General features: G+C 43.1%; 1 pseudogene; it reads left to right on the forward strand.

Moving 5' to 3' along the window:
• LOC146830641 (uncharacterized) overlaps nt 1-14,723 on the forward strand; it is a 31,131-nt pseudogene extending 16,408 nt beyond the window's left edge.
• Nucleotides 14,724-15,393: the final 670 nt, after the last annotated feature.

A 15,393-nucleotide genomic window follows, 5' to 3' on the forward strand; every position in this document is an offset into this window, starting at 1 on the left:
TACCCTTCCTAGGGCTGCGGGCACAGACAGCACTAGTGGTAGCAGGGGGGAGGGTGGTCACTGGACAATGTGTGGTAGAAGATGAGGCAGATTTTGAACTCCCTGTGCCTGCCAACATCGAGGAGTCATCGCTTGAGTCAGATGATGTTGAGTTTGGTGTTTCCGGGCATGATTCATCCAGGACACTCCTGTCCCCCTCCGAGATGCTGCTCACAACAATGTCAGTGAGCTCATTTGTAGCAGTCATGCCAGAAGCTTCACACTGGTGTCCATCCCCTGTCCTTCCATGCCCTCGGTAGATGCTGCAATAGACAGTGACGTAGGTTCAGTGTAGTGCCATACTCTCAAACATCATATGCAAGCAAAGCACAAAACTAGGAAATGATACCCTCATGTGCCCACCACCATGCATGTGCAACCTTTATGCAATCCTCCGAAGATGCATGAAAACATGCATAGTAGACATCAATGCCCATGTGACATTGACAAAGCCAAATAGCTGGCCCATGCCTCCTTGTAACCTGACATACTTATCTCTGTAAGCATACCTACGTGCCTGTAGGTGAGAATGATATACATCTCAACATGTTGTCTCTGTCACATATGGAGTCACTTGAAGGGAACAACACAGATACTGACTCCCAAATGTCCTTTTGCAATGGCCATGAGCTACTGATATCCTTTATGTTGTGCTTTGAAGCACAACAACAGTTGCATTTGGTGTCAGATGTGTAGTTCTCACAATTTCCAAGTTAAGCTCTGCACACATCTACAAAGGCACACTGAGATGATGCACACTGCTGTTCACTGCCCGGTGATGTCTATGACACCCATAATGCAGCAGATGTCAGAAGGCCAAATCACATCTTGCAATGTAAAGGGCCATTGTATTAAACACATGAGAAAGTACATGTAGCGAAAATGCATGACAGCTGCACTCAACACAGAGGCCACTTACAAGCCATTGCATCACACTAGAAACATCACTGAGCTCCGCACTGGCTCAGGGTTGGGATACATGCAGTCACTCACACCCAAAGTCACCCTTTGCAGAATACTCACCCCAAACTTGCTGCTGATGGGCCCTCAAACGTCCATCCAGCTCTGGCTGTGTCACTGCCAAGATGCCGGCCATTATTGGTGTCATGCTCCTGCGCGCCAACCTTCCAGTCTGAGGCAGCGTCATTCCACCTCTTGTGACAGTGTGTGCCGTCGGTTGGAGACACCCAGAGCCCGCACCTTGCGAGTAATGGCCCTCCATATTGCCTTACGCTGGTGGACCTTAAGCTGCAGGCATGGGAGACAAGAAGAGGAAGTTTCAGTGACACTGTTTCATGTAGCACTGTGTGTCAGTACAGGAGCATGAAAAAACATAGCACACCGATGCATAAATGTTGAGCAGAGCCTATACAGCATGACACAGTACATTTGCAGCAAATAATCTCATAGAATGGTTTTCATGTATGATGATGGACACAGTACATGGCCATCTGATACACATGCAAAGTGCCAGCATAGAAATCATTGTGAAGAAGGCCCTCATCTGTGATGCAGTATGTGAGTGAGCAGTGCATACAATACATTTGAAATGATGTGTAGGGGCAGACTCACTGTGTCCAAAACTACACACCCCTCAATGTCTTTGGCCAGTGAATGGCTACCTGTGTCATGGAGGTCACATTTAGGGACATGATCTTACATTCTCACACTCTTCTCACAAGGTGTAGGCCTGTCTTGTGCAATCCTCTGGCCTAAGATAGCTCAATGAGAAATTGGGTGGTGGACAACACATATGTTTCACTTAGTCTGTTTACTGATGGGTCCTTTTGAAATTGGGCAGCTTCTGTGCAGGCCAGGGTAACTCGCACCGAGGTGAAACGTGGGCCATTAGAAAATTCACATGCATGTACAATATTAGAGGGAAAACAGTGCTTACACATGCGAGACAAAACACATAATGAAAACAATGGACGAATGATATCTCCCAATTACATTTATCTGATGTGTCATAGGTGAATTACCACCAAGAGTGTTACACTCATGCATTTTAATCTTGTGCATAATCCACAGATATCCATGGGGGCAATATGGAAAATGTACACACATTCTTCAGTACCCTCTGGATGAAATACATTTGTAATGTCACAAATAAGCATGTGAAAACCTCATGGACTATGACATCACATAGCACAGGCAATGTTTATTTCTGACTTCGACTGTCCAAACCAGCAGTGTTACAGTATGGTTGCAAATACACTGCATGTCCCTCCCATCCTTTAATGCAGCCATGGATCTGTGGAAATAAGGCTACACACCCCATTGACATGAAGTCAGCATGCTAGGCAGTGTATCACACATTTACATTACCCAGTCTCAGACCTACGTTTGTATTTTTATTGCTGAAGAAGGCATTGGCATTTTTCAATTGGTGCCAATGACCGTGATTGCGGTGGCGGTGCACGCTTACGGCACCTATGGACACATCATGCTGTAGCAATGGCAATGGGCAGTTCTCATCATTGAACAGTAGACACTTACAATTAATCATGCCACCAGATTGTTAAATTCAATGCTAGTGTGACATTGAACTCACTGATGACTACAAATGCCATGTCAGTGCACAGGATAACATGCATTGGCATGTACTCCCTCACATGTCACATGATATTTGTGTGCATGTACACAGATCTGTTGTGTAATGGACTCTCAAATTTGTAAACAGGTCAATCTGTGAGATGGCTAATCAACCCATAGTAATGATGAACTGAATGCATAATGTACCTATTTCACTGTGTAGATTGATGAACTCATGTTGATAGGTGATCTTTATACACACACTGTGCTCATTGTGTTGGTAATTTGTCGCTCTGTCTGACTCACACAAGAAAGTGTGGCAGGTACAGCAGCTACGTAGAAGCCAGCAGTGTTGCTGTTTCAGACATGTGCTGTGTCAACTGCTGTCAGGGCTGGTGACACAAGATGTCGGAATGTACCATTTTACATTCACATCGTCTGAATCTGTTTTGGGGGTACTCAGTATGTACATACTGAACATGTGTACAACTACTTGAGATCAAGGTGTCTGTGCATGTGACTTGTGCTGTAAGCTGTTGTTTCAGGCCAGTCATTGTTGGCACTGTGTCAGTCAAGACATAAGATGTTGGACACATCTCATATATCTTTCCAACTGGTTCGTTTCAGTACACGGTGTCCAGTGCAGGTGGGATGTCTTAGCCAATGTTCAGCATGGTGCTACATGATGTCCTGTCCACTATGATGACATACAAGGACCATTACATCCATTTTCCCAGGAGACATGAATTTGCAGCTGTGAAGGGTGATTTTTATGACCTTGTCCACATACCTCATGTGGTTGGAGCTATGGACTGCATACATGTTGGCCTGGTTCCACCACACAGACATGAGCACATATACAGGAACAGGAAGCATTTCCATTCCATTAATGTGCAAGTGGTATGCCAAGCGGATATGATAATCTCCCATGTCTGTGCCAGATTTCCAGGGTCAGCACATGACTCCTACATACTGCGTAACAGCATAGTACCACAGCTGATGGCAAATCTGCATCCGGAGCGTGCGTGGATTGTTGGTGAGTACACATAGTCAAGTAGTGTGCTGTATGTGTGACATGCTGTCCTCAGCTACTGATCTATTACAAAATTGGTCTGTGTATCCCACACCTAGTTGACTCTGCATATCCCAATTTGCCTTGGTTGCTGAGCCCACTGAGGAATCCCAGGACCCTGGGTGAAGTCCACTACAATGATGCACATGGGGGGACACGTTGTGTGGTGGAGCGTACTTTCGGTCTTCTGAAGTCTAGATTGCAGTGTCTGGACAAGAGAGGAGGTGCACTACTCAACTCTCCCTAAAAGGTGTGTCTGATCGTAGTTGCCTGCTGCATGCTCCACAACCTGGCCTTGTGCAAAGAGATCCCCCTGATCCTGAACGATGATGAGAAGCAGATGCTCCCCCTGCAAACCTACACATGTCCAGTGATGAGGATAGTGGAGAGGAGGAAGGTGTTGACCTGTGTCAACAGCTCAACAACTACTTCCCTTGAGTGTGAGTGACATTGTACAACAGTGACATTGTCTGCTGTCTTTGATGGTAGTGACAAGGCCTAGAGGAGCTTTTTGACTGCGGCCTGTTGTTGGCTCTGTGCTGTTGACTGATGTTTGTGGCACAGGGTTGTCATGACCAGTCACGTGATGTCTATGTTGATATTGTTGTTCATTGTAATGTGTGCTGGTTTGTGTACCTTGATAACTAGTGTTGTGTACTGGCTGTGATGCCATCACCTGACAAGTAAATGTCGTTCTCTTGTGTCTTTCTAGGTCCCTTCAGCCTCTCAAAGCCTCGTCTCAATCAGAGCTTCTGGTACATTGGAATCTGAGTCAACATTGTACATACTGTGATAAACATGGAGGTGACACAAAAACATAGATGTGTAAAGAGTGTTTATTAGACCTAGCACCATTGGCGTGGGTCTCCCTTCCATTTTTTCGCTGTTGCATCCTATGTTTTTCCTATGTTGTTGCCGGTCTAGATGCTTTGGGCACTTTGCCACTGCTGTTCAGTGCCAAAGTGCAAGTGCTCCTTATTGGAAATTGTTGTAATGGATTAGTGACTCCATGATTGACTTATTTGATTTACTTGTCAGACCCTAGTACAGTGCACCATGAGTGTCCAGGGCATGTAAATCAAATGCTGCTGGTGGGCTTGCAGCACGGATCATGCCACCCACAGAGTCCTCTAACAGCCCTAAGGCCAGCCCAGTGGTCTTGGTCCCAAAGGCTGCTACTCCTGGTGCCACAACCAAACTCCGGTTCTGTGTGGACTACCGAGGACTCAATTCAGTCACCAGGCGTGAAGCGCACTCCATCCCCAGAGCTGATGAGCTCATTGATCGGTTAGGGGCTGCCCGGTACCTCAGTACGTTTGACTTAACGTCTGGGTACTGGCAGATTGCCTTAACTGATGGGGCAAGAGAGAGGTCAGCATTCTCCACTCCAGATGGGCACTATCCATTCTGGGTTATGCCCTTTGGGAAGAAGAATGCCCCTGCCACCTTTCCGAGTTTGGTCAACCAGGTGTTGGCTGGACTGGAAGATTTCAGTGCTGCCTACCTGGATGACATCGCAGTGTTCAGTGCCAGTTGGAAAGAACATCTGCACCATCTCTGGAAAGTGTTGATGGTGCTGCAGGGGGCAGGCTTCTCGATCGAGGTGAGTAAGTGTCAGATCGGGCAGGGTTCCGTGGTGTACTTGGGACCCCAGGTTGGGAGCGGCCAGACACTATACAATCTGCAGCCATATTTCAAAGTGAAGCATAATGCTGACTTCAATCCACTGTTCTGTGTCCATTTCATGCCTGTGGCATATTCAGAAGTAGTATGAATCATTCACTGATTACATGCATGTTTTTAACATTTTGCCTCCAGTTTTTGCAAAATTATTCACATATATTGTGTCATAATTCACGATCCATACTAGATAGAGCTTCATTTACAACTGCAACACATTCTATAGCATAGCCTACTAGAGTGTGCCATTTTAAATGCATGTACACTTTATTGAGCCAATTCCTATGGTTGTGGCTTATATGGAGAAGGTACTAATTAAGTGTAACCTTCAGGTATGTTTCTAAAACCATACAATCTGGAGCCATAATTCAAAGTGTAGTATAATGCTAACAGCATTCCACTGTGCATTGCCAATTTACATGCCTGTGGCATTTCTCAGAAATAGTACGAATCATTCGCTGATATACTTTGGTGAGGTCTATGAGTTCTCACTGTGTAAACGTCCCCAGTACAAGTAATGCATCCAAGGCCTTTCCAAGGTGTGCACCTGAAGATCCACTCTACAGCTTTCTCAATCTTGCGTCTCTTTTTGTACACTCTGTCCTTCCCTGGAGCTTTTCTATTTTGGCCAAATAAGGCATGGTTTGATAACTTTTTGAATCGTGGCTAGCCACAAACTGGGAATTAAGCATGACCTGTTTCTTCAGCCCACTTCCATGTTCTGACAAGCCTCTGATTCTCTTGTTTCCCTTCTTCTTTTGTATGGTTGACATGCCCTCAAACACATATTTTAAGCTATTCAATTTTATTACGTGGGTAACCATCTTACTCATGCTCCTCTCTGTGCTCTTTCCCTCCCAGATCTCCGTTTTGTTGCAACCACTGGAGTGGAGGAGACAAATAACAATCCGGCAGGTAGATGTTGGCAGATATGAGTATGACTGCTATTTTGTGAATACCTGGCAGATGTAAATATAACTATTTTAGTCCATAGCAGTTCTTTTATGGATAAAAAATACTTGTAAATTGGACCCTCTCTGTAATGTACAATATGATAGCCTTCCTTTCCCTAGCTTAAATTTTGCAGCATCATGTATCTCCCATGAATGTCTATCAATTTTTGTTACTCTATTTTACAGATTGTAGCCTTGGACATGTATCTAAAGGTATCTCGCTGTTTAACATGCCATGTCCAAGTTCCTATCTTTTTTTCAGCATATTGTTAAAGAATTCTCCGTTCGGGAGAGGTATCTTTAGCCCATTATACAGCCAAGGTCTTTGGGAATTTCATGATTTTATTAAAAGTACTCAAAACAAACTATCTTCCCTTATCACTCATGTTGGTTTTTCACCCTTCATCCTTAGCTGAAAAGCCAAGGCTGCCTGTAAGAGCGCCCCTGTCACTGGTGAAGTCAAGAAGCTTCACTCGAGCTCCACGAGTGCAGCTTCAGCTGCACCAGTGTAGACATTGCTCCACTGGTGCAGCTTCTCAGACTTATATTGTTGCACCAATGGTGCATAAAAGAGAAACTTTTTAATAAAGGTATTTAAAACGAATTGGGCGTATACATTATTTGTAGCACTTTATCAAACCTCAGAAATCTTTTTTTTCATTTTTGACCATTTTTGAGCGTTTTGGAGCACTTTGAAACACTGGTGCAGCTTTGGGAATTTGATGATTATTTCGATCAGAGATACTCCTAAAGTGTTGAACGTTCATGTGGGATGTATTCAAGACACTATAATTGCACTCATATAGTTTTTAGATAAATAAATGTTATCAGAAATTTTGACTTCAGAGTTCCATGACATTGGACAGAAAAAGTGACTTTGCCCCCTTGAACTTGGAACTTGATTGTTCAATGTAAAAGCCAAACCTGGTGTTCCACATGTTATTGAGACAATGTAAAATGCATTTTTATAAATTTACACCCATTTTTTTGTGGTTTGTGCACTTTCATAGGTTGATTTTTGGGGAGAACTTCTTTCATTTTCTTTATGAGGGCTACTCCTAAAGTGTTGAACATTCATTTTACAGCTAATCAGGACACTGTCATTGCTCCTATATAGTTTTGGGATGTATAAAACAAAACAAAAAATGTGACTTCCATATGAAGAGGGAAGGTTGAATTTTTACCCCAATCAGTGTTCCATGACCTCGGACACAAAAAGTGACTATGCCCCCTTGAACCTGGAAACTGATTTAAATGTAAAAGCCATGCATGGTGTTCAGCATGTTATTGAGACATTGTTAAATGCATTTATATCAACTTACACCCATTTCTTTAAGTGTTTTGTGCACTTTGATTGTTTCAATGTTTGGGGGAACTTTGTTCATTTGTTTTTATAAGGCATACTCCTACAGTGAGTTTCAGAGCTAAGTAGGTCAGGATACTTTAAATGCTCCTATATAGAATCCAAATAGGCACCTGGAGACTTGAAATAGGTACTAGACACCCCTCTGGGGTCAGGACCTAGAAATGCAACCTGACTCTGAGCTCTATGGCCTGGGACAGAAAAATATAATTTGACCCCTAACATCTCAAAATGCCACAAATTTGAATCACACATGTACCTGGAGGCTAGAAATGGGTCCTAGACACTCCTGCTATGCCATCTTAGGTATAGTATGTGGTCCTTGGCTCCAGAACTTGAAATGTGATCTGAATTTGAGCTCTATAGCCTTGAATAGAAAAAAATTAGTTTGACCCCAAACAGTTCTAAATGTCACAAATAAGAGTCAAACATGCACCTAGAGGCTAGAAATGGGCTCCAGGCACTCCTGCTATGTCATCTGATGTATACTATGGGGCCCAGGATGACAAATGTGACCTTAATCTGTGCTCTATGGCTTAGAATGAAAAAAATAAGTTTGAGCCCCAACACCTCAAAATATCATAAATGAGGGTCAAATATGTACCTGGAGGCTAAAAATGGGCCATAGATGCTCTTGATATGTCACCTGAGATATGCTTGTGGGTCCTTGTGTTCAGAGGGATCCACTAACAGTCATGAGGGTTGATTCTGAAAATTAGAAAAACTCGCTAATAGTGAACACCTCTAGCGAGTTTTGCTAATTTCTAAATAGCTCAGACAGGATATCATACACACGGAGTGTACAAGACCAAAATACACTTGTTAGAAAGCTCAGATCTGATGCTTTCAGTAGGTGTATATACCCTTTGGACCATATGAAGTTTCTTTTCAGATTCCATCCAAGGGAAAAAGCTGATATCTTACCCGATTTTGAGCTCGATGGGCTGTGTGGCAGAAGTGACTCCGTCCCTCTTTACCCCAAACCTATCAAAGTCACTCATAGGACCCAAACAGGCACCTGCGGGGTAGAAATGGGTCATAGATACCCCTGAAATTCATTGTGGAGGTATACAGAACAGTGCAAATTCACTTATATAGCATTAAGGCACTGCAATTACACCTATATAGTTTTTAAATGATTTTGAAGTATTAAAACTTTTGACCTCCATAAGGGGGGCAAGCTGAACATTTACACGCTCTGAGTTCTATGACTTCCGTGACCTTGTCCCCCTGAAATATAAAATAGCATTTTCAAAGTAATTTGTAAAACTATTAATTCGTTGTCATTCATTATGTGTTTAGCATGCTATTAGGCAACTGTAGCACTTTGTTTTTTATCTTTTTTATCCAATTTTTAACACATTGATGCACCGACGTATTTGGACTTAGTCATTTTTTGCTTCAGGGAGACTACCAAAGTGTTAGAAATTCATTTTGGAGGTACACAGAACAGTGCAAATGCACTTATTTAGCCTTCAGGACACTGAAATTGCACCTATATAGTTTTTAAATTATTTAGATGAATTATTATGTTTATATATTTTTGTTTTGGCAGCAAGGTCTTCAAAGTTCACCTTGCAAATTAATTTATATTTCAAGAACCACATATGCTAGAAACGTAATTTAACTTACAGAACGTGGAAGAGATTGGTTCGCTCTAGTGTGTAAATTGCCATGCCGGTACCACTTATGGAACATGCAAATACATTTATATCTCAACAACCACATATGCTACAAATGTAATTTAACTTACAGAATGTAGAAGAGCTCAGTTTGCTCTTGTGTCTATATTTTTTCATGCCGGTAGCATGTAGTGAACATGCTGAAAGAATCGGGGAAATGTTTATATATTTTCATTTTGGCAGCAAAGTACACCATACAAATACATTTATATCTCAAGAACCACATATGCTAAAAACATCATTTAATGTTCAGAATGTGAAGGAGAGCAGTCCACTCTAGTGTTTGAATTTTCATGCTAGTAGATTATAGGGAACCAGCTGAAAGAAATCAAGAAAATGTTTGCATCTTTTAACATTAGGACTGTGAAATTCTATGTTTTGTTAATTTACTTATTGCACACCCTCACTAGTTATTTTTTTTAACATGCTGTTTTCAAACTGCAATGGATGTCTTTAGCACTTCTCTGCTCTGGCACTGAAGGTGTGTGCCTTTCCTTCAGGCAGGTGTGAAATGTCCTCCATTTGCATAACCTGAGCTGGCAGCTGGTGGGAGGGGTTGATGCTGGGGAGGTATGGCAGTGCTCCCAGGCACAGCCAAGGCTGGGAGCTGGCAGCTGGTGAGAGGAGTTGATACTGGGGATGTGTGAACTACCTTCCATCTGCCCAACCTGAGCTGAGAGCTTGCAGCTAGTGAGAGGAGCTGACCCCAATAAGGTGTCACATTGCTCTCAGGCACAACCAGAGCTGGCAGCTGGCAAGAGGAGCTGATACTGGAGAGGTGTGAACTACCTCCCATCTGCCCAGCCTCAGCTGGGAGCTGGCAGCTGGTGGGGGGAGCTGACCCTAATAAGGTGTGACATTGCTCCCAGGCACAGCCTAAACTGGGTGCTGCCAGCTAGTGGGAGGAGCTGACCCTAATAAGGTGTGCATTGCTCTCAGATGGACAACCTGAGCTGGGGGTTGGCAGCTGGTGGGAGAAGTTGAAACTGGAAAGGTGTGGCATTGCTACAAGGTGCACAACCAGAGCTGGACGCTGGCAGCTAGTGGCAGGAGTTGACACTGGGGAGGTGTGACTTTGCTCCCAGGTGCCCAACCTGAGCTGGGAGCTAGCAGCTGGTGGAAGGAGTTGACACTGGAAAGGCGTGACATTGCTCCCAGGTACAAACAGAACTGGGAGCTGGCAGCTAGTGAGAGGAGTTGATTCTAGGGAGCCTGAGATGGTAGCTGGCTGCTAGTGGGAGGAGCTGATTTTTAAGTGGGACAAATTAATACTTGAACTTATAGTTTGTATGGCTTCACTGGGCCAGTCCACCAATTTTCATACATTTGGCATATAACTAAGGTGGTCAGCTTCCATGCCTATGACATATTTTCTGGACTTGATACAACTTTTAGCTATTTATTGCATTATATCTGCTTTACATGCACAATTTTCATGCTAGTAGATTATAGGGAACCAGCTGAAAGAAATCAAGAAAATGTTTGCATCTTTTAACATTAGGACTGTGAAATTCTAAGTTTTGTTAATTTACTTATTGCACACCCTCACTAGTTATTTTTTTTAACTTGCTGTTTTCAAACTGCAATGGATGTCTTTAGCACTTCTCTGCTCTGGCACTGAAGGTGTGTGCCTTTCCTTCAGGCAGGTATGAAATGTCCTCCATTTGCATAACCTGAGCTGGCAGCTGGTGGGAGGGGTTGATGCTGGGGAGGTATGGCATTGCTCCCAGGCACAGCCAAGGCTGGGAGCTGGGAGCTGGCAGCTGGTGAGAGGAGTTGATACTGGGGATGTGTGAACTACCTCCCATCTGCCCAACCTGAGCTGAGAGCTTGCAGCTAGAGGGAGGAGCTGACCCCAATAAGGTGTGACATTGCTCTCAGGCACAACCAGAGCTGGCAGCTGGCGAGAGGAGCTGATACTGGAGAGGTGTGAACTACCTCCCATCTGCCCAGCCTCAGCTGGGAGCTGGCAGCTGGTGGGAGGAGCTGACCCTAATAAGGTGTGACATTGCTCCCAGGCACAACCTAAACTGGGAGCTGCCAGCTAGTGGGAGGAGCTGACCCTAATAAGGTGTGGCATTGCTCTCAGATGGACAACCTGAGCTGGGGGTTGGCAGCTGGTGGGAGAAGTTGAAACTGGAAAGGTGTGACATTGCTACAAGGTGCACAACCAGAGCTGGACGCTGGCAGCTAGTGGCAGGAGTTGACACTGGGGAGGTGTGACTTTGCTCCCAGGTGCCCAACCAGAGGTGGGAGCTAGCAGCTGGTGGAAGGAGTTGACACTGGAAAGGCGTGACATTGCTCCCAGGTACAAACAGAACTGGGAGCTGGCAGCTAGTGAGAGGAGTTGACTCTAGGGAGGTATGAAATACCTCCCATTTGCCTAGCCTGAGATGGTAGCTGGCTGCTAGTGGGAGGAGCTGATTTTTAAGTGGGACAAATTAATACTTGAACTTATAGTTTGTATGGCTTCACTGGGCCAGTCCACCAATTTTCATACATTTGGCATATAACTAAGGTGGTCAGCTTCCATGCCTATGACATATTTTCTGGACTTGATACAACTTTTAGCTATTTATTGCATTATATCTGCTTTACATGTATAAGGAGTGTGTTTGCAGGTAGCTGCTTGACCTAAATGGGCCTACCTTTCCTTTAGCCAGGGTCCAACTGCCTGTCATGTTAAGTACTTAACACCCTGAGCTGAAGGATTAGGATAAGTTCACACTTGATGCTTACATTAACATAGCCATCAGAGAGCCAGATCACATCCAAAGTTCAACCTGCCTGTTAACAATTACATGTTTTACAGACATATGGGTTTTAATAATCATTTTATATCTCCTTCAATATTTCTGTGTTTATACATAGTGTTTAACTTTTAATAGCAAATATATTGACTGTCATTTTGTCAAAAAAGTTGCTTTTCTAAATGTGCAACTTTCTTTTTTCTTCCTAGCAAAGTCAATCGTATTCCTCTCGTTTGCATGAAATGTTTCAAAAACAGTGTGCAGTTGCCACTTCAATTGTCCAGAGTCTGCATGAAGGGAAGCCCTCGTCAACAGATTAGAACAACAGTCAAAGAAGCTAGATCATCCATGATTGACCATCTTGCGAAGGAAGGGATCTACAATTATGAGAATCTCAAGCTTCTTATCATTAGAGAGGTCCTGAAAACTTATCAAAATGTTGGAAACAAATGGTTGTATCATTATTGTAAATCCTGTTCATCCAGTTGTTGTGTAAGTAAACAATTTTTGGGTTATTATTGTTAGTTTGTTCTAATTATTAACTCTTTAATCATTATCAATTGTTATATTTCCTCAATTTCACTAACTGATGATTTTAATTCTTGGGAGTCTCTATCCTATCCATGCGTATTGTTGCAACCTTGTAAGGAAACCTATGATGTATTACCTCTTGTATTTGTCAACTCCATTTTTAAGGTTCAAATATAACCCTTCCTTTTCAAACTTCCTGTGACATCAGAAGAAGAAATGGATACTGAACTTCAGAGAGAAGAGAAATAAGACGAAGAAGAGGAGATGATAAAGAATGTAAATTATATCAACCGTTAGTTTAAATAACCACAAGCTGTTTGCATCACATGCTTCTCGGTCAACTATTTATTTTTAAACAGTAAGGGGCAGATAAGGATGGCGGGCAGACTTACATCCGCTCGCCACCCTAGCTGTGCTGGGACCGGCCGCCAGTGGTGAGGCAGTCCAGCACCGGCAATTAGGATGCCACGGTGGGGGTGGCATCCTGCATGCATTGCATTGTGGCGGGCGGTGGTGGAAGCAGCACCCGCCACAATGCAATATATGCATGTCGCGCATTTGCATGCACAACTTACACCCCCCACAGCCAGAATGGCCTGGGGGCCCACAACGGGCCCCCGAAGAAAAAAACGCATGGCTTGCCATGGCAAAGTCTCCGCCATGGAAAGGCACTTCTCCGCCATTATTGTAATGTGGATGGTGGTACCTGCAAGGTACCGCCACCATATTGCTGTGCTTTTCCGCCCGGTAGGCAATCGGGCGGATTGCCTACCGGCTGAAAACCGGCAGACGGTCTTCCTGTCTGCTGGGGTCCCCCCAACATTGTTATGTGGCGGGGGGAAAAGTGATGTGGGCGGTGACTCTTGACGGGCAGATCGCCACCGCCATACTGGCGGTGGCGATCCACCCTCTATACTAATCACCCCCTTTGTTTTCTAAAACATTTCACCATTCAATTCAACAGTCCAAGGGGAAAATCATGGCAGACATCCATACGCAAGAAGGTTAATGAAATTGGACTTTACAGGAAGCATTCTTTGGATTGTAAACTTATAGTTGGTTTCCTCAACTATTTTGAAAGAGGATCTCTCCGTCTGCAACTTCAAGCAAGAGGTAATGCAAAAAGGCTCTTACTACTATAGCTGTTCTTACTGCTACTACTGCTAATCATAGTTTTTGAGCAAATCATATAAAAAGTGTTATCTGTATTTGTTTTAATTGAAGCTGGAAAATGTAGCATGATTCTTATTTTTCTACAATCCTGAAGCACCAACGATGAATTTTATTAAAGACATCCCTCGTACAAGCGAGTTTTTCAATCTCCTAAAATCAACAGGCTTGGCCCAGCAGACAGTTGTGAACTATGTGAAAAATCTAAAGTGTTTCGGCCATTATCTTATTGTTGATACAGATTTGAGAGAGCGTGAAAATGACCTATACACAGCCGATCAAAATTTTCTCTGCGTAATGAAGGATATGCAGAAAAAATAAAGTAGAGGCATTTCTAAAGAAGTGACACACAGAAGGTAACAGTTTATGATGTATTAAGTACAATAGCTATCAAAGGAAAATAAACATTTCCTTTAAATGCAGATTCAACAAATTCCTCTCTGACACTTAACATATTTCTTAGGTTCAAGGAGTTTACCGCAGAGAAAATTACCCCTGGAAACTGCTTACATATCTTGGTTAAAGCAAAGGAAGACTTCCTTCAAGTCATAGAAAAACTCTCCAACAAGCAGGAATTCTCTTTACCGGATAAATTGCTGTTATTATACTCTTTAGAGGCACTACTGCTCCTAAAACATGTACAGAGACCTGGGGTTGTGAAGAATTTTTGGGTATGTAAACAGAATAAAAACAATGATTAAGATCCATCAATGCAGCATCAGAGCCTACCTTCTTCCTCTGCATGCCCATGCTCAATGTTTAATTTTTCCATCTCTTAAAAGAAGGACTTAAAAAGAATTACAAAAACTATGTAAATATTATAAATATCTCTCAATTTTGCAGGTTAAAGAATGGGAAGAACGAAGATCATACCACGATGAGGAGGGAATCTACTATGCAATTGTTGCAGTCAAAGAACAGAAGACTGCAGCTCAGCAGATTGCATAATTTTGTTAAGAACAGGTATTCAGTGAAGAGGAAACTGTTTATAAAAAGATAGTCACATACCCAGCACTACTACGTTAGATACAATCTTCACATCCCTATACTTGTTTGCTTTAAAACTGCTTATTTCAGGCTCTTGTGATCTCCAAACTTGACTATGGAAATGCTATCCTTGTTGGCCTACCGAAAATAAAGCTAGCACCGTTGAGGGCTAACCTCCATGCTGCTGCACGGCTCATCACAGGCGTAAAGAAAAATTATCACATCCCCCCAGCCCTCCACTCTCTGAACTGGCTACCTTATGAATCTAGGATCCACATAAAAATAGCATGTATGACATACAAAGCCATCCACCACAACACTCCTCACTACGTGGCTCAGAAACTGGTGCTATCAGGAAGGAATAGAGCTTCTAGTAGTACATACTCCCTACTGCTGAAATCCCCAAAATTTCACAAAAAGAAAACCTATAAGAGATCTTTCTCTGGAATTGCCCCAAGAATTTGAAACTCTCTTCCCCCAGAGATCAGGACCATCCCTTCATTCGTTCTTTTCAAAAACGAAGTAAAAATGAGACTACTGAATAATGTCCTTCTTATCCGAGGCGACTATCCATGCCAATTTGATCTCTTTGCTGATGTTTTCCCTATGTCTCTTTGTATTATCTTTTCAT

This window comes from Triturus cristatus, chromosome 5_1 (assembly GCF_964204655.1).
Source record: "Triturus cristatus chromosome 5_1, aTriCri1.1, whole genome shotgun sequence".
Lineage (NCBI taxonomy): Eukaryota > Metazoa > Chordata > Amphibia > Caudata > Salamandridae > Triturus > Triturus cristatus.